Raw genomic sequence first — 23025 nt, forward strand, 5'->3', positions numbered from 1 at the left:
TTGTTGCCTAATCGATCCGGATGAAGAGGTCAACATGGATGACCTCTTCACCGGATCGACTGATCTGAGAGTTTTTGTAATGCTACACCTGATCCACCTGGACACAACACAGCCCCCCCTCTGCTCCGGCTGGGTGGCAAAATCAGAGCTTCCGACTCTTCTTGCATGTGTTAACTGTGACCGGCATTTCCCCATTACAGCCCTACAGATCCACAGAAACAGCTGTAACCGTGGTATCTCCGAGCTGACAGGAGAGCTGGCTTATTCCCCAGCAGAAAAAATGTTTCTGCCATGCTACCCTTATCAGACACAGTCCATCTGAGCAGGGAGGGCTGGCCGGGGGGGGAACTGTGAGGGAGAGAAGGGCCGAGGGGTGCGATTACAGCCACGTTAAGACCTGAGAGAGATCTGTACCCACACAGATTAGACACTCATCATTCACCGAAAAAGTAAGGGTGGATGGACAGAAGGAACACGGTGGGGGGAGATGGTGTTGGAGGTCTCAGCCGCGTTTGGGGTTTAATATGAGAATTCTGCCAGTATAATTGCGTTTCAGGCCTTATCCTCAGCTGCATCAGGCCTCGTTTGGCGACAGTTTCGGGTACTTTATCTGCCGTCATTCTCTTCCTATCCGGACCCAATCAAATTTGCTCAGGCTAGCCAGGGAGAGGCAGGGAGAGGCCGAGGAGGGTGGACTACAGCAACGATAACGGGGGGAACTTGTTTTTTTATGATTTGAAATCAACTGTTTGCCTGGTGCACTTATCTTGCTTTCATTATCCCACTGTCATGCTGTGAAGGCAGCTACAGTAAGAGAGGAAAGTCGAAGCAGGAGAAATACAGTAAAGAAAGACAGGGAAGAGGGGAGATGGGGGAGACAGCAAGGACAGACTAAAGCAGGCAGGAGTATAGACATAGGTGTGTCAGCTATATTCTATGAGTGAAAATTGACTCACAAATACAGTCATGCCGTTCCCAGTAAAGGATCATGGGAAAGTGTTTAAGCTTGTGAATGCGAGCACAAAGAGCGTCCTTGTCAAGCACTGTGCTGCACGTTTGGGCTGATCAGTTTAATTAAAATGTATTGATGCTCGTGTGTATTAAGAGGAATAACGTGACGTGTCAACCACCTACCGAAGGTCTAGAAACGCACATATCCGTGCTCCTACTCAACACATGCGCACACACATACACATGCTTCATGACGGCGTTATTGTGTGGGCGGCCTACAAGCTGCCGGTGCAGATTCCATTTTAAAATGCATTCTTCCTTGGACCATGAAAAAAAATGCCTCCTCCACACTTAAAATATTTCTTGCCATTTTTCATGTATTAGTCACAGCCCTGTCGGGAAAAAGGATGAGGAAACGGGCCATGTAAATGGTGTCTATACTGCTCGACTGTGTACGTTTGTTAGGACTCCAGTTGTATCCTTAGTGAGAAACTTGCATAAACTAGTGTGGCCTCTACCTCCCATTCATGTTAACCTACTGGTTACTGAAGGAATTTAGTTAAGAGGGATGTGCATGTAAAGATTATTCATTAAAGTAAGTTAATATGACACCACATGGAAATATATGCTGTTGAATTTAATTAATCTTAAGGTAATAATTGAGTATGCATATTGTTTTGATGGAAAATAAGCTGGTATAAAACACTATAAACTCTAAAGGTGCAGAATTTGTTGCAATTTTACCTCCACATTAGTTTAGCAGATGTAACATGGATCTAACATGTCACATGAGGCCAACACACATGAAACAATGTGAGGCGTTCATGCTGACACACAGCATCAGACGCCTACTGAAGCCGACTAGGGGTGTGATGAACTTCTAGAATCCCTGAAGCAAAGACTAACGGACTGCAGGGACGTGTCTGACTTTAATCAGACTCTGTGGTCAATCACTCGCTGTTGTGAAAAATGTCACAGATCACAGCCTGATGAAGCACGATGACAAAGCATCTCCAGCAGCCTCGTCACCGATGGCAGTCTGTGTGTAATGATGCCTCTCTCTCACACACACACACACACACACACACTCGCCATACTCAGCAACACACAAACCTCTGAGGTACAGTTTACTGTCCAAAAGATATATCAAAGAGTGCTGCGGTGCCCAGACAGAACAAGTGAGTGTCATCACAGTTGGAGGGGAAATAAAAGATATGTTTAATGTTTGAAGGAGGTTTTTTTTGTTGTTGTTGTTAAATCATTTCAATTTATTCAGCCACTGCTGTGCAACAAGTTTAAATATTCAATAAACACAAGGTTGAAGAGAATGGCTTTAGAATACTTTTGTTGTTAATGCATTTTTACCTGATTGATTAGCCAACAGTGCGGAACCAAATGCTGTTAAATTCTGTCCGCAACTTTGGAAAAGGAGGTAACTTCATGCAAAGGCTGCCCAAAAATAACAAGAGATCACATGTGTTTGATGGGCCTTCAACAGAATCTCAGGGGGTAAAAGCAGCATCGGTAACAGAATAAATTAAAAGAGCCTAAAACCGTGCAACACAACTGGATTTTGTTCTGAGCCTGCATTATATCCGGCATAAGAACACTTAATAATGCAATCACGTTATGCCGTCGCACTTCAAAGTATTTACTGAATCGTGGCCTGGGGTTAGGATTGAAATTCTGAATAAATGTGTTTATGGAGGTGGCAGGTAGCTATGGATCTACTCTGACAGATTAGAGCAGAAGAAGTAAATGTATGCTAGAACCAGGTGAAGGTTAGCATCGCCCCACAGCATATCAATCTCCATGACAGAACACGACAGACAGATGGAAGCCAGCGTGCTCCAGGAGCAAGAGAGGAACTAAAGACGGACGGACGGACGGACAGAAGGGAGAGAAGAGAGAGCAAAGTGAGAGTAATGGCAAACAAACTGGGGATGAGGGCAGGCGCGATCTATAAATAAGTGTTGCCATGGAAACACGTCATTATGAATCTCACCGTCATGATTTTTTTTTTTTCCCTTCACAAATATAAGTAAAACGCGATGACGTTAAGTTATTAATAACAGCTGCGGATGAGATTTGAAAATTTTACACATCAGAGTGATGGAATAAATAAACCAGAGCTCCATGTGACGATCTGGACCTGGGATCCAGTCCCCATTACTGTCCAACTTTGAGACCTTCACATGGACCGCACTTTCGTTATTGTTAATTCTAATTCAGGCTAAAAGCTACACGGGTAGGCTGTGCATGCAGGGGTGGATCTGCACCACCTGGGGTCCTGATATCCTTGGTTATGGGAATGTTGGGACCGACTTCCTCCTGCACAGAGTTAGAGAGAGAGGCTCCTTTAAAGACAGAGGGAAGAAGAAAAGGTGTAAGAGGGACTGAAGGAGGTCTAACACGCTGCCTCGGCATTACCTCAACATGTGACTTCCACATGTTTTTATTCATTTATTATTTTATAAGGCCCTCATTGGCAAACGTCTCTACTACATCTCTTCATTAATTGTTAAGTCCTTTAATGCTTAAAACGCCCGCTCAAGGAACTGGCTACAACTTAAATCCCTACTGTGTTTGGGAGGTCGGCCTTCTCTGCTTAGTCCCTCTATCTGGAATTATCTAAACTCCATGGTCCCCTTCAGTCACTTTAAATCAATACTCACTAATTTCCCATCCTCTATTTGTACTTGTATTTAAAGATCTTTTGGTTTCTCTATTTTACAATGTACATGTGATCTCTTGTTCACAGTGTTTCAGTTTGTATCCCATTTTTACTAATAAATCACACATTTGGTTTTTTTTTTGTTGCTTGTGATTTTCTGCTTGTTTCTGAGGCTTTCTGCCTATATTTATTCAGGCTTCTAGAAGTTTTAACAGGCCCGGTGCTGAAAAATTCAGTGGTTTCTGGCTTGAAAGACTTTTCCGTCACTTCTGTTTTCTCCTTGTGTAAGAGCATCCTTATTCTCTATACATCGGCTAAATGCTGTGCGTCTGTTTTCACATTCATTATGTATCTGCATCACTTTATCTCTAACATTACTATAAAAGATAAAAAGTCCAAAAAGCTTTTAAACACACTCATACACATCCACAGATATAAATATAAGCTTGCCTGCTCAAACTTAAATGTATGATTTTTATTGCGACAGGCACTCAAGAGGAAGCCGGTATGTGTGGCATGTAAGGCACTGCTGTCAGTCCTGGCTGGCAAGACGAGACTTGTGAGCGGACTAATTTCTGTGACAAAGGTCAACAAGTCGAGAGAGTGATGGAGAGAGCCGTGACACACCTGTCACGCCTTGGCGAGAACGAGTCCGGATGGAGGGGCTGAGAGTTCAAAAAGGGTAGAACGCAGGGACAACGGTGGCAGGAGACAGAGAGGCAGGGAAAGTGATATTAAGTTAAAATCTGCAGCAAAAATATGTATTTGTTTGTGTGTGTGTGTGTGTGTGTGTGTGTGTGTGTGGGCATTTTATTGTGATGGGTAGGATAGCTGAGTAATGCATTATGTCTTTGAAAGTCCTCACAGAGACATAAATACAGAGGTGTGTGTCTGTGATTCTGTGTGTACTTGTGTGTGTGTGTGTGTGTGTGTGTATCTTACATAAAATCTAAAGTGAAGCAAAGGCAGCAAGTGTTTCAAACATGATAGAGTATGAATAAAGCTGCAGTCTGAGATCAACTGGGAATTGCAAGTGGGAAAGGGGGGGGTGTAGGGGGGGTCAGATTTTGTTGTTTTTCCCTTTCATGGTCTATTTGGTCTGCCAGACCATGCAGCTTAAATACCTCCCCCCATGCCTCCTACTTCAAAATTCATGTTTGAAGCCAAAGTGCATAAAGATACTAAAACACGCACTTGGCTACAGTGCACGGTGAATACGGACGGGCAGATGCTAAAAACATGCACGTGTGGGGTGCCTGCATGCATCGAAGATATTTTACTGCCGCAGAGTATTACAGGTTATGTGAATTATTAATATATGAGTGGAGTTATAGGTGGCGTGTCCCGGTGCTGGTGTGGAACATGCCCTCACACTTGTCTCCGCTGTCTCCTTGGCCTGGAAGTTTCAGCCTCTGATGATGTTGTTCCTCCTGTGTCTGCGGCTGATGTCTTTTAAACCCTCTTAGCATCTCCCTCTCAGCCTGGATTCATTTTCACAGAAACCTACGGTTCCCTCAAAGCAGCAGCAGCAGCAGCAGCAGCAGCAGCAGCAGCAGGGGGAGCTGAATTTGCTTATATAACTCCGTTAGCCTCTGGATTTCAGATGCTGGATTGGTTCCCATCATTTTTCAACAGTCCTTCGCCTCGTAACTTTGACTGAGATGTTCTGACGCACACGAACACATCACCCTAGCACTGCCTTCCCTTTTCCACACGTTCTCATTTAATGTCTTCGTGTATTACAACTGTTGTCTTCTTTTTCCTCTTTTACATCTTATAGCCTGGCTCCCTTGTATTCCCACCCCCACACGTTTGCTGTCTGAACTCATTTTCATTTTGTCTTTTCATTTCCACTCTTGCCTCCTTGCTTGTCACACGCTCCCCCTCTTCCTTCCTTTCAGACTTTCCTTTCTCACATGATTTCCCCTCTCACACCTCCACCAGCAGACAGAGATGGGATTCACACAAAAACAGTGAGGGTGTGGGGGGGGGGGTGCCATTTCTACATAACATTCACACTTTGAAATGGTGAGGATGTGAGATGGTGCAATGATATAACAATGAAAGAGACAATGCTTCTCACATGCTACACAAACTGAATGTTACTCGGCTCGTGATCTTCATGCAACTGCTGTCAGATTCATTTTTAGCTTTTTATATTAGCTATTTATATTTTAAAGCTATGTGGTGACCAACCAAACCCCTAGAGCCAATGGTTATAATTCAAAAAGGTTTGAATAGGTTTGCATAGCGGGTGTTTTATGTTATATAGTTACTGATGCACCAGTGCAGAGGAGGGAGCAACATCGCCACAGATGAGTATGAAGGAGCCCGTGAATGCGTAAACATGGGGGGGGGGGGGGGGGGGGGTGCATAATAACATTGTGTCAGAGGAGGAACATTTTCTACCCTGCAAATTAGTTTTGAAACATTACTGTGTCCGCTATTTTAGCTCTTTAAACTGCAATCGAAGCGGTCATAATTTGATGCTGTCTTGAGAGCCGTAATGCTCGGGGAAGACAGCACGTCTGTCTCCACACACGAACATGGCAGTGTGCCTAGACTTCTCATAAGGATGTTAGGAGTGAGGAGAAGCATGGGGGACAAAGAGGAGAGAAAGAGAGGGTAGAGAATTGGTAATGCACTCCCCCTGCACACAGCGAGCTGCATGGAGAAGCCAGATAAGACACCCTGGCCCTTGCTCTGACTGCTGGAGTAAAGCCTCTCCACCGACGCGAGCAATGACTGCAAGGCTTTGGCCAACACTTCGCTCTATCCATCTATAACCCAGTGATGCCTCTATTACAATGGCTGCCCCACAGCTACGTGGGCCCAAGCCAGCTGCACAGGAATATAATTAGAGGAACCATGAAGTGCCCTGGCCACTGACAATTGATCTGACTGACAGTCCAATATTTCCACCAGGGAAATAAACCACCATTTGCCACTGGGGGGGGGGGGGGGGGAGCCAGAATGGGGTTTTGGTGAAAGAGGGTGGAAAGTGAAATGCTAAAGAGCAGAACGGCGGGTTTGGGAAATGTTTTCGCTGCTGCACTCACTTTAGTTTTCTAACAGAAGTGAAAGCTTTATTGAGTGCATATGAGCTTGTCAGTACACACCGGTGTCTCTCCCACCTTTCCCCCAGCGTCACCTGTCTTTAAACACTGAGAGCTCTGGTTGGAGTTCCTCCTGCTCTTAATGATGCAGGTTTACAAGCAAGCACAGCTGCATCTGTGCACACTCCCCAGCGTCAAACCCATCAGGTTCTCCCTCTCTCAAAATGCAAAACTGTAAGGAGGAGTGTGGCTTTGACTGGAATCGGGTCACCCTGACAAATACGCTGGTTTGTGTCGACATTTTGGGGTTGTTACATGTTTTATTCCATTGTTTCCTCTGCAGCACTGGGGAGGATTTCAGCTTGACAGCATCTCTGGTTCCCACAAGTCAGCCACTAGGTCACACGCCCACAGAGATCAAGACAGCTGGTCTATGAAACCAGAGATAAAGTCATAAAAGTCAAAGCAGACGTTTCTTTAAGAAAGTCAAGTGTCAAGTCTGTGTGTTGTTAAAGCAAAGAGTATGAATACATATGGATTTATACATGCAATTGTAAATGCACTTGAAGCTAACATGCAATGAAACCCATAAAAATCGATGTTATCCTTCCAGGCATTCCTCAGTGATGGACATGTTTGACTGGTTAATGACAGATAAATGCTGTTTTATTCTAATTTATTAGCAAATACATCTCAAACAGAGGTTGTTTTTTTTTAAATCCGATAGCTTTGTGATTAATGGTTTGCACGCTTGACTCCATTAAAGGTCCTGTGTGGGCTCCATCCCCTTGTTCAAAGCAGCTGTATTCTATGTATAACAGGTTTATTGTATGATTGTATGATACACTTTATAAATGATGACGCTCCCTCACTTTAAATTCAACCCTCTGAAGTCTTTCTGCTGTGGACTGAAACTAAACGTATTTGATAGATTATTTTATTCTTTAGTCGGATCATTTAAAAATGCATCAATACACCATGTGAAGTATTTACATTCTGCAAGATTAAAGGCTGCAGAGCACAAAAACTGAATGCTTTGAGAACAGTTAACGTCACATCATGAAAACACAGTGAAACCACTGAAAACACAGTGAAAACAGGTCTTTTATACAGGAGTGACAATATGGTTTGTGTTGTGTCACCAACTAACTTGGAAGTTTAAATGTCGAAACATGAATAACATAAAGAACTTCTACTCTTCTCATCATCACCCTCCGTCTGCCCACAGTGTGTCCTCTATTTTCCTCCCCATTTTGAATGCCTCTGCCGCCCCTGCAGTATCATAGCTATTCAAAGCAGGCACCCGATGAGAGCTTCATGTGTCATCTGCCAGCGTGACAGTAATGCACTATTTCTTTTCATCTATGAGCAATGCCCGCATTATCCGCGGATAAGATGTATGGCAGAAAAAATATTAATGGTCTCTTCCTCCAGTGTAAAATGAAAGAGGCTTCGGCAAAACAAACAATCTGCTTTTTCTTCTCAAGGAAAGCGAGCAGCTACATGAAAGGACGGTATAAAAAAAATGACCAGTCTGCCTGTCTCTGCTGGGTCATGAGAGGGATGAGGCTCTGCGTCACCAGCGCAGCTATACTTCAAAAAAGCAGGACCAAGAGTTGATCATGCTGTAGGAGAGCGTGAATGAATACTGACACTGTGTGAGATAAAGTGCAGACTAATGCTTAGCAAGTGTCAAGACAGCCATGAAAAGTGTAGCTGCCAGGGCAGAATGTATTAATAGGCCATAATAACACGGACTGAATCTTTAGATTTTTCCATTCGTATTGCAACATCATGCCATTCAGATGATCCCCCTCCCCTCCTCCGTCGAAGAACAAGATCCATTTCTGGTGGCATTAGAATCTGAGGAATCTAAATCTGAACGTTCTGGCGGCTCTGACATTTCTGAACGCAAAGCTAGTGAATATAGATGCTGGCTGTGTAGAGCTCGAGGTCCGTTTGTCAGGAACAGGGCCTGACTATAAAGGACAGAGCTGTCTCTTTGCATTAAAACAAAACGTAGCCTACTAAAAATAAGGGTCTTTCCACGTGAACGAGTGGGCACACAGTGATTTAATTTCTCATCCAATGTGGTGAACAGAGTGAAATAGTTCAGGGGTGATGAGAAAATAAAAAAAAGGCTGTTTTGAAATGAAGAGGTGGCTTTTATTTTTACCCCGCTCTAATTATAAAGCACTCAAAACATTTTCTTTATTCATCATCAACTAAATGCAGTTGGATCTGGTTTTTTTCCCTGTCCAGATGAAGACGTAGATATTAATGAGTTTTGCTTAAAACTTGTGCACAGAGAGCAAGTACATCTAATGGAGAGCAGGTTATGAAAAGCACATTAATAAATAACCCTTCGTGTCTGCATTTATTCGTGTCAGGGACTACTTTGCCCCTGCTGAGCCCATGCATTCATTCAGCTCTGAAGGAAGACTAAACAGTGAGCAGGAGCAGATTCAATTCCTCTTATTTATTAGACACGGATGTTTTAATAACAGCAGTTTATTGGACTGCCAACGTGCTATTTGGTTGCTTATAATGTCCTCACATCCTGTTAATGTATGTAGGGGCTATCTGCTGCAGGGGAGATATATTGCAGTGGGAGATTCTACACCGTTATTAAAAACACTAAACTGTTGTGGAGCTCACTTCCCTGCCCTGCACAACATAGAATACTTACAACAGCATAAACATAGCATGATTCCATTGTCATAAAACACCAAACTTGTGTCAAAATCCCTTCTCAATTAAGACTTTTCTGCGGGCCGCCAGACTCTATTAAAGCGAACTGCAATGTAACATTATGACATCATCAGGAGAATCCTTATTTACATTTCATTTCTATTATCTAGAGGCAACTTTGGCCATTTTCAGAATGATATCCCCCCAGTGGCACTTTGTGATTAAAACACAAATTACACCTCGTTATTAACTACAGTCGGCTCCTTATAGGAACGTATGGGTGCATGCAATTAATCACATCCACTAAACAAGCCGTCACTTTTTCAATTAGGAAGTTGGTGTGTCTGTGGGTGAAATGCAAAGAAAGAAATATCTGAAATAAAAATTTCAGCTTAATCTTACCATTAGGAGAATGCCGAGACAGATGGTGTCTCATATTTAACTGAGAAACAAACCCAAAAAAGTATTTCTGCTAACATCTGAAACATCAGCAGCAGCCATGGCTCCTGCCCACCATGAGAGCAAGTGAATGTTTCACACACACACACACACACACACACACACACACACACACACACACACACACACACACACACACACACAGAGTGCTGGAGACATCTTGGACTGTGAGTCTAACAAGGTGATTTTCAAGTGTTATTATACCATAGTTACACACAGTAAATAAGCCTGTTCTGGTTTAAGATATCTGAAGGCTGGGGTTTAGCTCCTCGGGAGCCCGCATGGTGCCACCCCTGCTGAGTTAGGAGAAAAACAGCATTGAGATACTTTGAGGCACAAAGAAAAGAAGTAAAGAGAGAGAAGACAAGAATTCAGAATGATGCTAAGCCCCAACAGCACTCATAAAATGTCATGTCATTAAACTTAGTACAGTCTAATAGGCCCGAGCAGAATAAAACAAAAAAGGTGCAACGAGGGTGTGGGGAGGTTGTTCGAAGCAAAGCAGCAGACTGAAAAAGACATAAATCAAACCTGTGTATTTGGGTTAATACATTGGCTGAGTTAAAATTACAGGTCAGAAAAGCAATTACTCTTTTCTGGGCCTGTCAAATCAAATAACAAATGTATTGCAGACAAAAGACGGCAAGCAGCCAAATAGATGAGTGTCATAACATGCAGCTTTGCCCAGAGGAGGTAAAAATTGTGGTGCTTGGCAGAAAAGGCTTTCTCCAGTGGACACAGTTCGTACATATCACTCACAGCCACTGCAGTTCCTTTAGATCTGATGTGCCTATCTCTGACTGAGAGGGCAAACATGCAGCCTCTATGAACCTGTGAGCCAGCCATGTTTAAACCACCCAACAATTATAGCTCAAGTACACATCTTAAGAGTGCCGGAACCAATCCAGGACACAAATATCTCATTTACTGGCTCCATTTATGAGCAGGTATTTGAGGATCAACAGGTGAGATATGGCCTCTTCCACCCTGTGACCTTCTCGGGGTCGACCAACAAGGTCACTAAATCACCAAGGAACATGTTAGCTAATGGTGGCGTGTTGGCTGTGAACTGAGACATTTACATCTTTGTTTTACGGTCTGGTTTTAATGGACAGCACCACAGACTGGCTCATGGACAGCACCATGGACTGGCTCATGGACAGCACCACAGACTGGCTCATGGACAGCACCATGGACTGGCTCATGGACAGCACCACAGACTGGCTCATGGACAGCACCACAGACTGGCTCATGGACAGCACCACGGACTGGCTCATGGACAGCACCACAGACTGGCTCATGGACAGCACCATGGACAGCACCATGGACAGCACCATGGACTGGCTCCTGGACAGCACCATGGACTGGCTCATGGACTGGCTCCTGGACAGCAACAGCACCATGGACAGCACCATGGACTGGCTCATGGACTGGCTCATGGACTGGCTCATGGACAGAACCATGGACTGGTTCATAGACTGGCTCATGGACCGCACCATGGCCTGGCTCCTGGACAGCACCATGGACTGGCTCATGGACTGGCTCCATGGACAGCACCATGGACTGGCTCATGGACTGGCTCATGGACAGCACCATGGACTGGCTCATGGACACCACCATGGACAGCACCATGGACTGGCTCATGGACTGGCTCCTGGACAGCACCATGGACTGGCTCCTGGACAGCACCATGGACTGGCTCATGGACTGGCTCCTGGACAGCACCATGGACTGGCTAGTGGACTGGCTCTTGGACTGGCTCATGGACTGGCTCATGGACCGGCTAGTGGACTGGCTCATGGACCGGCTCATGGACTGGCTCATGGACTGGCTCATGGACCGGCTAGTGGACTGGCTCATGGACTGGCTCATGGACTGGCTCATGGACTGGCTAGTGGACTGGCTCATAGACTGGCTCATGGACTGGCTCCTGGACAGCACCATGGACTGGCTCATGGACTGGCTCCTGGACAGCACCATGGACAGCACCATGGACAGCACCATGGACTGGCTCATGGACAGCACCATGGACAGCACCATGGACTGGCTCATGGACAGCACCATGGACAGCACCATGGACAGCACCATGGACTGGCTCATGGACTGGTTCATGGACTGGCTCATGGACCGCACCATGGCCTGGCTCATGGACAGCACCATGGACTGGCTCATGGACAGCACCATGGACAGCACCATGGACAGCACCATGGACTGGCTCATGGACAGCACCATGGACTGGCTCCTGGACAGCACCATGGACTGGCTCCTGGACTGGCTCCTGGACAGCACCATGGACAGCACCATGGACTGGCTCATGGACAGCACCATGGACAGCACCATGGACTGGCTCATGGACTGGCTCCTGGACAGCACCATGGACAGCACCATGGACTGGCTCCTGGACAGCACCATGGACAGCACCATGGACTGGCTCATGGACTGGCTCCTGGACAGCACCATGGACAGCACCATGGACTGGCTCCTGGACAGCACCATGGACAGCACCATGGACTGGCTCATGGACAGCACCATGGACTGGCTCCTGGACAGCACCATGGACAGCACCATGGACTGGCTCGTGGACTGGCTCATGGACTGGCTCATGGACTGGCTCATGGACCGGCTAGTGGACTGGCTCTTGGAGAGCACCATGGACAGCACCATGGACTGGCTCGTGGACTGGCTCATGGACTGGCTCATGGACTGGCTCATGGACCGGCTAGTGGACTGGCTCATGGACTGGCTCATGGACTGGCTCATGGACTGGCTCATGGACCGGCTAGTGGACTGGCTCATGGACTGGCTCATGGACTGGCCCATGGGCTGGCTCATGGACTGGCTCATGGGCTGGCTCATGGACTGGCTCATGGACTGGCTCATGGACTGGCTCATGGACTGGCCCATGGGCTGGCTCATGGACTGGCTCATGGGCTGGCTCATGGACTGGCTCATGGACTGGCTCATGGGCTGGCTCATGGACTGGCTCATGGACTGGCTCATAGACTGGCTCATGGACTGGCTCATGGACAGCAAAGATTCTGGTGTCAGAGCTGAGAACATTGCTCTAATCAGCAACAATGAATCTTCACACAAGGCCAAAATGCCAGATTAGCAGCTTAATCCTGCAGCCATATGACAACATAATTAAAGGTCCACTGTTGCTTACACAACCCTTAATTATCCTGCTAAAAAACAATGCAAACAAACAGGAAAACAAACAATCTAAAATAGCAGGCTACAAAAAAACAGCACATAACCCTGAATTTGGAAGGAAACGCTGTGGTTTAACCCTCCATCTGTTTGAATGCATTCCCAAGGTGCTCCTAAAGAACCGTGAACGCCCACACATACCAAAACTGCCAGGAGAACAAAGACAAACACTTCCAAACCTCTCACAACACAGCATGCACTGAAGAAAAAAGCTCTTCCCCGGCTATATATATAGGCTTGATGTGGGAGCGTGTGGGCTGGTGAAAGCTCAAGATGCAAGATGCTTAAATATCTCGCAGCTCTGGAACGTTAGGACGGCCGTAACTCTCCGAGTTCTTCTTTAATCCCAGACTCGCGCTCCTGAACGCATCCCAGTTGGGGCTGATGCATTAATCTGACAATATTTCACTGGGATCAAGAACAAGGTTTTACAGGTGTGATGACAGACAGGAAAGATGCTAAAAATCATGATAAATGCTTGTAAAGAGCTTGAAACAGCACAGTCGGTGGCATCTGCCAGAGCTGTTTAATCGGCTCCCTTTTTTCTTTCTTTCCTCCCTTGTTTGCGAGGACGGTCGACCACCACCGGCTCTTAGTCGGAGCGTCTGTCTCCAGAAAACGCAGAGTAAATGATGCCTGTGATGCAGCGACAGACATTTGTCTCCCCATTACTATTCAGGAAGTCATTTGATGTTTGCGAAGGATTCTTCCATTTTTCTTTCTTTTTAGGCAAGACGGGGATGGGTGGGGGGTGGTGGGGGGGGGGGGGGGGCGCTCGTATTACCGCGCCGCAACCACTCTCTTCTCCCACAATGCAATTTTTTCTCTCTCTTTTTCCCCCCAATTCCTCCTCTTTATTTCCTGCTCATCTCTTCCCGAATGTTCCACACTTGCTGCAAGTGTTAATTTGAATAATTTAATAAATAACAGTGAGCAGCAGGAACGCCAGGAAGCCGGATATTCCAAGCCCTTAAATCTGGTGGTGTTCAGAGGCTCCCTGCTGCCAGCGCCCCACTCCACGAACATCTCTGTATACAACAATAACCACAGCCCCTAATTCATTCATATTTATAGTCATCATCAAAGGGAAGAGACGATGCATTAGAGCCCTTTGTGGTTTAAGGGGCACAGCCATTACCAACACTGCTGCGGAAGAAAAGAAATCTACCTTCATTCTTGAACCAGGGACAATCCCAGGTACCCGGAGTGACTGACAGTCCAACAATGACTTTTGGGATGAAGCTAATTTCAGTCTCTCAGAGGATAAAGTGGGCCTCAAGGATTCCCTCCCTGGGCTCAGCAACACAATAGGAAGAGATGACAGGATTTTTTGGGGGGGATCTTAATGAAATAAAGGAGCTAAACTGAATGTCAGACATGATCACGTTCAGATAAATCTATCGAAAACATTCTTGGTCTGGTTTGTTTTACTGGTCTATTCAAAAACAGCTTCACTTTGAGACAAAGCTCTCATTTATGAGGGCTCTGTTCCAACATTACGGTCTAAATGTCCTCGTGTAAAATAAAGGCATCGCCACAGCATGAAGCTCTGACATCGTTAGCGCTCTCTGAGGATGCTAGCAGCATAATAACATGCACCTAGAAGCGCGAGTGTATCCATTTTGCTCATTGAGCTTGCAAATTGCATGTTGACAGACAAAAACAAAATACCGAACGCCTCTCTGTCAAAAGAAATCCATTAGGCCAACTAAACACCTTCACTTATATTGTCAAACACACAAGGAAATACATGATTCGTTCCACAGCAGTCTTTTAGTTCCAAATGGCGAGTGATGAATAATGCCTGCCTGCTGCAGAGAAATGCACCATTAGAAATCACCAGAGGGTGTACTTCAAATGTTTGTGTTGTTTCAAATCTCAGGAACAGTTTATGCCGTTGGTTATGATTACTGTCTGCATCATTCAGTGGGTCCTGTTTAGTTAGTCTGCCTCCGCGTTGGTTGGAGCTCGTTTTATGCCCGATGAAGCCGCGTGTCTATAAAAGTCGAGCGATTCCTGGGAGCTGATGGTGAATTCCGAATGTTTGTTTGCCATTATTGTAGGTCCTTGTTTCCAGGTCCCTCTCTTCCTGTCATCCAGGACGGATGAAAGCTGCAGCTTTCAGGGCTCCCTAATGTGAGTTAATCTTGATGCTGTCACATTAAACACGGGGACATCTTAGGTGTTACGTACAGGGTGTTTATCAGAAACTTAGCCTGGCTGTCCCTGTGGGCCCCTCTCTCGCCTTTTCCATCTGCTTGGATGGATGGTGGGGAGAGGCCATCTTCAAAGCCCTCCGCGTCTGTCCGTATCGACCACGTCTCCTCTGCAGACCCTAGAGGCTTTCTATTAGAAAGGATTTATCTCTCACACTGTGTCCTGCCACTCTGAGGAAACAAGGAGGGAAAATATTAAATCTAGGTCGTTTTGCAGGCCTCCATTTACTCCAAGGACCTTTTTTTTATCTCCTATTTCAAATCTTCACCTCTGATGAAGTAAAACATCACTAAATACTGACTATAAGACCCACATCAAGTTGAGGGTCAAAGGTTACACAAATCAGAGGCGCTGTTCTCCCTCAGTGTAGGAAGGACTGGCTGTTGCTTTTCCTTTTGCAGAAAAAACCCTCAGTTATTTTCTTTCAGCTGGTTCTTTGCAACCTTGGCACCTCTTCCTGCTGGATGTTCTGACTCTGAGGTTTGGCCAGACCGCCATCCAAAATCTTTAGTAAAGGAGGTCAGGCAGCAAAAGATGGCAGTCATGAGGAAGAAAACACAGCCTGGAGGGCTGTAGAGACTCAAAGAAAAGGAAAAGTTAGAGTTTCTGTTCCCTGTCACCGCCTGAAACATCCCTTAACTGTAGCTCCACTGGCAGCACAAGCTAGCGCGGCTTTGCTGACCACAGCATGAGCATTGTTTCAATTTGTTTTTAATAGTTAGCAATTAGCATCTCTTTCTCCAAACAAAGCTCCCTCGTTCGGACCATCTCCACATGAACGTTTGCAGCCTTCCACAGCAGCTGGACATCCCAACGCAGCAGAAACAAACACGGATGCTTATCATCAAAAACAGGCCGACAGGTAAGAGAATTTGAACGGCGGGTTCGCTAATTCAGACAGACGGCCGTAAAATTCAGTGGGCTCCATTTCCTTTTAATCTCCTCACAGTGCATGTTTGGGGTGTTTATTTTAAAACCCGACATCCTTAAAAAGAACCCTGACACATACGGGGCGATGACAGCACACCTGACGTGTGTTGGCTGCTGTATTCTGACAGCGGGACGGCGCCAAAACAATCCAAGAGCCGAGCGGAGAGCAGAATCAGACATGGGCAGGAGAGCAGAAACAGGTATTGTCAACAGCATAAAGCGCGAGGATTCTACAAGGACGCTTTCTGATGGTGAAAAAGTTTTGCTTTGAACTGCTTGAACTCTCTCGCTGGTGAGCAGACGCTCGCCGCACTTCCTGGAAGCGGTCCACGATGCACCGGTCGGGGCCGCCTGCATGCAGAAACGCGCTGCAGGATTTATATTTGCTGCATCTCACAGATGTATTGCTCGAATAAATTCCGCTTCCAAAACGTCTTTAAACCTGTCGGCCGGGAGGATGAGGCTCAAAAAAAAAAACGGATAAAGGAATATTTTGGAGGGAAGCGGAGCAGACGGGAAGAAGCGGACGCTGCTAATGAGGCTGCAGCGGGCACAAAGAGATCCCATCAAAATGAATCAGATCGATAGTTTTTAGGTTTTAATGACTGTGCGAAAGATAAAAGGCATCCAATGTGGACAGAGACGCAGCAATCTGTGGCAGACAAACAAGTCTGCCTACGGTTCCATCTCCAGAGGCTCGCCAGTGTAACAAGCAGTCGCTGCCGCCTCATCGGATAAATTATCATCATGAGAACGTTTGATTTCACTTCAATAAGAAATAAAACCACGACTACACGATAGAGAACGGCTGACCAGGTTGCCGTGGTTATTTCAAACCATAAATACCTCCTTTTAAAGGTCAGCGAAACACAATCTGAGGTAAATGAATGATTTCCACATCTTTGCTTTCATTAAGAGGGACTGCTGACGAGGGAGGTTTCATAAGTCCCATCAATATCACGTAGTATATTAATATTCCCAGAAACCAGGGCAAACAAAGGACTGGCATTCCGTGTGCAAAACACGGATTATCCTGGGGATGTTCATGGATCAAAGCTTCATCACTGCATTGGCTCTTAAGTCTTTTGTTCATTTTGATTATCCTTTTTGCTTCTTTGGAGCGCTGCATCCATTCTGATGGGACAATGTGAGAGGCAGGGGATGTGCAGGCAGCCGACGCCACACTGCCAGCGTAATGAATGTCCCCGCAACCTCCACACTTCATCATGGAGTTCAACAAAAGAGCAGCCCCGGCCCGCTTTTTTCTCCCCTTTCATATAGAAAACAGCGGTCGGACTGTCGGTCCTGATCCAGTGGCGAGGCTCTTCATCATACCTCCTGCTCTTTCCCTCCCTCTCCCTCTCACTCCTGTCTCATCTCTTAATCTTCACATCACCGCGATTCAAATCGCTCCGCTCTTGCTTCTCACGGCTGGACCTTCCCCGTCTTCCGCCCGACCCTCCGCCTCCTCCCCTCCTCGCGTTTCTACCTCGTTTCCATTTTCGCTTCTCCTCTTGCTGAGGTGACTTCCTGGTCAGAGCGGCTGTCTGGAGACACGTCAAATCATGCAAAACGCAGAGTCACTCTGAGGCTCAGGTGGCCACATTAAACCCTCCTATCATGGACGTGTACACGTAGCACGTGCACACCCCGACAAAGATGACCCGTGTGCGCCACTGCCAATGATCCCACTCTGGTTCAGGGCCTGAAAATGTGCGAGAAAGCAGAATTTAGTGTTTCTCCTAAATGTGAGCTTGCTGCCTGGAAGACATGGAGTTCACTGTTTTACTGTGAATTATTAAAAACTGCCTCTTATTGCACCTGAGACCGAAATGGTTTAGAAGCCCGCGTCTGCCATCCAGCTGCTGGCACACGGCTATATAATTCATATTCCCGACTCTTCTGCAGCCGCCCGGCTTATTGTTACGTTCCAAAGGCTTTAAGGCCGCCTCCGCACACAAAGCACGCGGCCACTTAAAATGAAGTGTCAGGTGAAAATCTAAATCTGATATCGATGAAAAACACAGAGCTTCGGCAAACATGCTCGCCGAATCCCAACGTGGAGGAAAGCCGCGCGCGTCGCCGCGCTTGATCTCGCCGGTGCTAGCTCAGCTGTATCCAGCGTCCTGAATGCAGACGACAGAAGCCTCCAGCGCCCGCGATCACGCCGTCACCGGCTCCCTCAGCGCGCGCCGCTGACAACCCTCTTCTGCAATGCAAATACTTCCACATGAGCAGGTCCGTCACTAGCTCTGCCCGCACGCTTATATTCCGTGTCATTACCCCAAGGGACCCTCACATAAGAGGTCCCCGTGACTCACGCTGTCTCCCTTATCTGACGAGAAGGGGGCCGGGGCTCGGAACCCACCGGGCGGGCTGCCTCATGCGGCGGTGGCGGCAGAGGTGGGGGCCGTCGGGCTGTTTCCACTCACACAGCTTGTCAATCACATTCAGCTCGGTGCCCTGCAGCCATGTGTACTGTATTTCATTAGCCCTGATTTTTGCTGACAAATGCGCGCAGTCTTGCTGTGCAGCCCCTTTGTCTCTCTGCGGACGCTACACCAAAGCACATTTACTGTAAATCTGCTTTACAAATGAGCTCCCCCCACGGTTCCACCACGCAACCGGGCCATTCTGAGCGCGCGGGGACGCAGCACGCTGTGCGTTCCAGCTGGAAAAGGTCCGGCCTGAAGCTGTCAACTGACCCACGCTTCCCTGCTCCCTTTTCCTCAACACTTTTCTGGCAGTTTAACTCTCCCTAAAGTTGATAAATCCTCCCTCCGAGTCCTCCCAGTGGACAAAGAAGTCATCTAAACAATGAACCGATGTTACAGAGGGACCATTTTTACATTAGAATTATGTATGTTTCACACTGCAGTGTGCTTAAATACTGAAGAGCCCATTTTGTCCCCCACTGTTTGCATCAGTAGGCAGTGAAATACACACCTTTTCTGACTGTTACCCAACAGTAAAGAGGTTGTGCAGCAAAATGAAACTATAGTCAAGCTCCAAGGTTCCTTGCTGGGCAAAGGAACAAAGGATTGTTCAGACAGCTGCATGACTGTCTCCTCATAAGAGTCAGAGTATTATAGCACCACCTGCTTCTCCTTTTAAGAATGTGTTCTTCAAAGACCAGGTCAAAGGTTTAAACTCATTAAACTCAGCTAACTGAAGAAATTAGATCCTTTAGAAGCAGGATTCTGCTCACCTGAGTCCTCACAGACATGTTTGTTAATTACTGTGCTTCAGATGTCTTACAAGAGCAAAACTCTTTAGAAATAGCAGATGTGGATATAAAACTGGCAGCAAAAAAAAGGTTTTCAGTTAAAATCCAGAGCTGAATTAGCTACATTTCTGTCACTGTGAGTTTCTGCCTGAAAACATGCACGCACACGCACATGCACTGTCATCCAGAGGCTAATGAGTCCCCTCTTCCTCCTCCATTCTTGTCAGCACCGATTGGCTTCATGCTGACCATTCCTCTCCACTCCCACCCCCACCCCTGCACACTAACACACACAAGAGAGTACACAGACACACACACATGCACACAGTCATACAATCAGAATCCTCAAACCTTGATAGAGAGTAACACCGAGTCATTCGTTCTTAGCAGTAGCATGGTCAGCATGTCTGCTGGAGATTATAAACAATAGGCGTGAGTGTATCTGTGTGTGTGTGTGTGTGTGTGTGTGTGTGTGTGAAAGGGTTAATTGCAACGGATAGCATCACCCAGCTAACATTCTACAAGACACAGTGGTAGATAAACAGCAGAAGCAAGCAAAAGTGATAGATGGAACAAGTAAAAGCAACGTCAGGGGAAAAAAGAACATTTCTGGAGCTCAGGACCTCCAAATTAAAGCGCGTCTCCTGCAGCTTCCAGAAATAACCCAATGAAAGGTCTCTGATAGAGAACCTGGACTTGAAAGGTTACACAAGACCATTAGGAGATCTATATTTTATCTATATTGTACGCTCACATACATGCACCCACATCTGTTAAAATACAAGGAATGGGTGCTAAAACGGGTGTAGAGACACTGGAGCAGTGACAAAGGGAGAAAGAGTTAATGGAGAGGGAAGAGATCGACTTAATGCTTCAAAACTGCTGAAAGCTTGTGCGTGTGCTGCAGCATAATCTTCTCCCATTGGGTTTTTAATGCTATTGCTGTTTCCATAAATCACTTCCTGTGTCTTACCCTACCTCCAGGTCAAGCAATACAAATAACCTGAGTAAACGCAGGCAGCAAACGCGTTTTCATCGTAGCCTCTCCCAGGCAATTACTGTTGCACACAAATGCTAGCATGATAAAGAGGGGGGGCGGAATGCTGGAGCAAGCAGACCTGCTGCAGTGACTGAGATTATTTCCTTGATCTCTGGGATTTGAAGAGATAGAGGGAAGCAGTCAACCAAGGGAAGGGGATAGTGTGAAGGATGCAGGATTTGGCTGTGATGCTGAAAGAGAGCGGAGTAAATCTCCGACAGGCTTGTGTGGAGGAATGGGAATACTGTCAAGCACACGCACCAACTGTAGGAGCAGCCTATGGCTCTTAATAAGGCGGCTGTTCATATTCCACACTTTTAAGATCAGGTTTTGCACTGAAACGCTTACATGCATATGAGGACGCGCCAGTAATAGAGCCAAGAAACACGATGTAAACTGTGGGAGCTTCTCCTACTCAGTGGGCAGACTTATGTCAGGCGCTGGTGTCCCCAAGGTTCCCATCATACTTCACTGAAGGAATCTATATTCCTGTCCAGTACACTTCCAATAGGCTGTACTGTTCCTCTCTGCTGCTAATGTGTAACAGGGGAGGTGGGTAATGACATCCAAGAATGCTGGCGTCTTCTCTTGTACGAAGACGATCCTATGCTGGTAGCCAATGTTTTCTTATTGTTTTGGAATAATTAATACTAATTTTGGAATGAAACCAAAGACTAACCAATTATGCAACAGTTAGGAGTTTAAATGCTTCAAATAAACTTTAAATAAATTAATTAACATCGGCATTGATTTAGAGGCAGTGTAATTAGTGTAAAGGTTGATTGGTGCCGTGCACGTGTAACAGACATGATGTCAGCCCCAGAGATTCGGCTCCGTAGCAATGCTATAGGAAAATATGCAGCGCACATCTTTTTGTGTATAGCAATAGAGATTCATGAAATGTGAGTTTTATTTCCCTTTCAAAATCCCCTGACGTCCTCTGGAATGACAAGTATTTAGGTGACATTCAGGCGCAAACCTGGAACTATCTCTGCTCTAATGATATATATAGTGGAAAGTTGTTTTAACCACAGTCAACAGTGGAGTTTGGAGGGTTTTTTTTTAGATTGCTGAATTCCAGATTGTGTTTATAGTCTGGGATGCTCCACGTGACACTAATTATGTAAATAATGGCATTCATTTTCCTTTGGTCAGTTCTACTTTTAAGCAGCTGCAGATTTTGAATATTCATGAATATATATGTTCTATGTTGCCAGATTATCTTAAATGCTAATATGAAGCTATCAGTCCTGGGTTCATGGTTATGTTTAAACAACCAAGTCCCCCTCAACCTGTTCCTCTTTTAAACGACTCCTAAAACTTGTCAATACACTTTTCCTGCCCTCAGGGTCATTACAAAGATACTTTCAATTATCTGAGCTCATACGAGTTACTTTTGCTACCACAGACAAAATGTTTAAAATAACAATAAAAACGTGCATCGACACTACGCGCTGGCTGGGTAACAGCAGCGTGAGGGTTAACGCAAACCCACAGAAGCTGAGAACTCATAAATCATATCTGGAGAATTCCTAGTTTCTATTAATGACATCCCAGCCGTTGGCAGACAGAATTTTAATCAGAATATTGCAGACGAATGTTTGCCACGTCTACTTACCATCACATGAGGGGACCCCAGAAGCAAATCTTAAGAGAAGGAAGACCCAAGAGATGGACAGGTGGAGCAATGTCAGATGCATCGGTAGTCACACACACACACACACACTGAATTATGATTTTCAATTGGTTGTTGTTTAGGGAAAAATTCTTGAATCTGGTTACCTTCCGTGGTTTCAGGAACAAGCTCTTTGTGTGGAACATAAGAACAGCTGTGAGCTGTAATTGCATGTAGCGAGTGCTGTAGCCTCGGTCTTACGGAGAACACTATGTACCTCTATTGTGTGTGTGTGTGTGTGTGTGTGTGTGTGTGTGTGTGTGTGTGTGTGTGTGTGTGTGTGTGAAGCTAGGAGCGACCAGTGAAGAAGCCTCTTCTGTCAGCCCTGACATCCGTCAGCGCCTGCCTGTTACATTTCTATGACACGCTCTGTCTCAGGAAGAGGAGCGTGGGGGGGGGCAGAGGGGAGGCGGCAGGATGGGAGGGGGTGCCACGCTGTGTGCAGGGACGCCAGCGGGGAGGCTAAAGCAGGACTGAGAAATTCAAGAAAAGGGTTTTACATCACAGGAGTCGCTACCACTAAGATTTGCCTTTTCACTGGTTCACGGGCATCATTTAATACGCGCGTCCAAAACACAGTGTGTGTTTAAAGGAGCCGTGTCTCCGCGCTGTGCTCACACATCCTGGAAATGCTGATCAAATGTTTTCTTTCTTTAAGCATGAATTAATGAGGTGCACATTGAAGTTGTTCTTGGTGCCCCATTCGGATTGTTCAACCCTTCAGAGCCCAGCTGTTTTGGAGCTCTGCTCCTGACGCTGGAAACATGCAGAAAATGAGGGCGCGGGGGGAGGCGACAGCTTTAGACTTGTTAGCGCCTATGTCTTTGCCCCCCGTGCCCCTCATTTATGCGCTCAGCCACATCATCTTCTGAATCCCATCAGTGGGTCAGGCTGGCA

The 23025-nt window shown here is 46.2% G+C and overlaps 1 protein-coding gene across 7 annotated transcripts in view; it reads right to left on the minus strand.

Annotated features, from left to right (window-relative positions):
* The window catches only part of celf5a (cugbp, Elav-like family member 5a), a 143816-nt gene that overhangs the window by 108790 nt on the left and 12001 nt on the right, over window positions 1–23025 (minus strand). The gene's annotated exons all lie outside the window — the stretch shown is intronic.

This window comes from Takifugu rubripes, chromosome 20 (genome assembly GCF_901000725.2).
Source record: "Takifugu rubripes chromosome 20, fTakRub1.2, whole genome shotgun sequence".
In the NCBI taxonomy this organism is placed as follows: domain Eukaryota; kingdom Metazoa; phylum Chordata; class Actinopteri; order Tetraodontiformes; family Tetraodontidae; genus Takifugu; species Takifugu rubripes.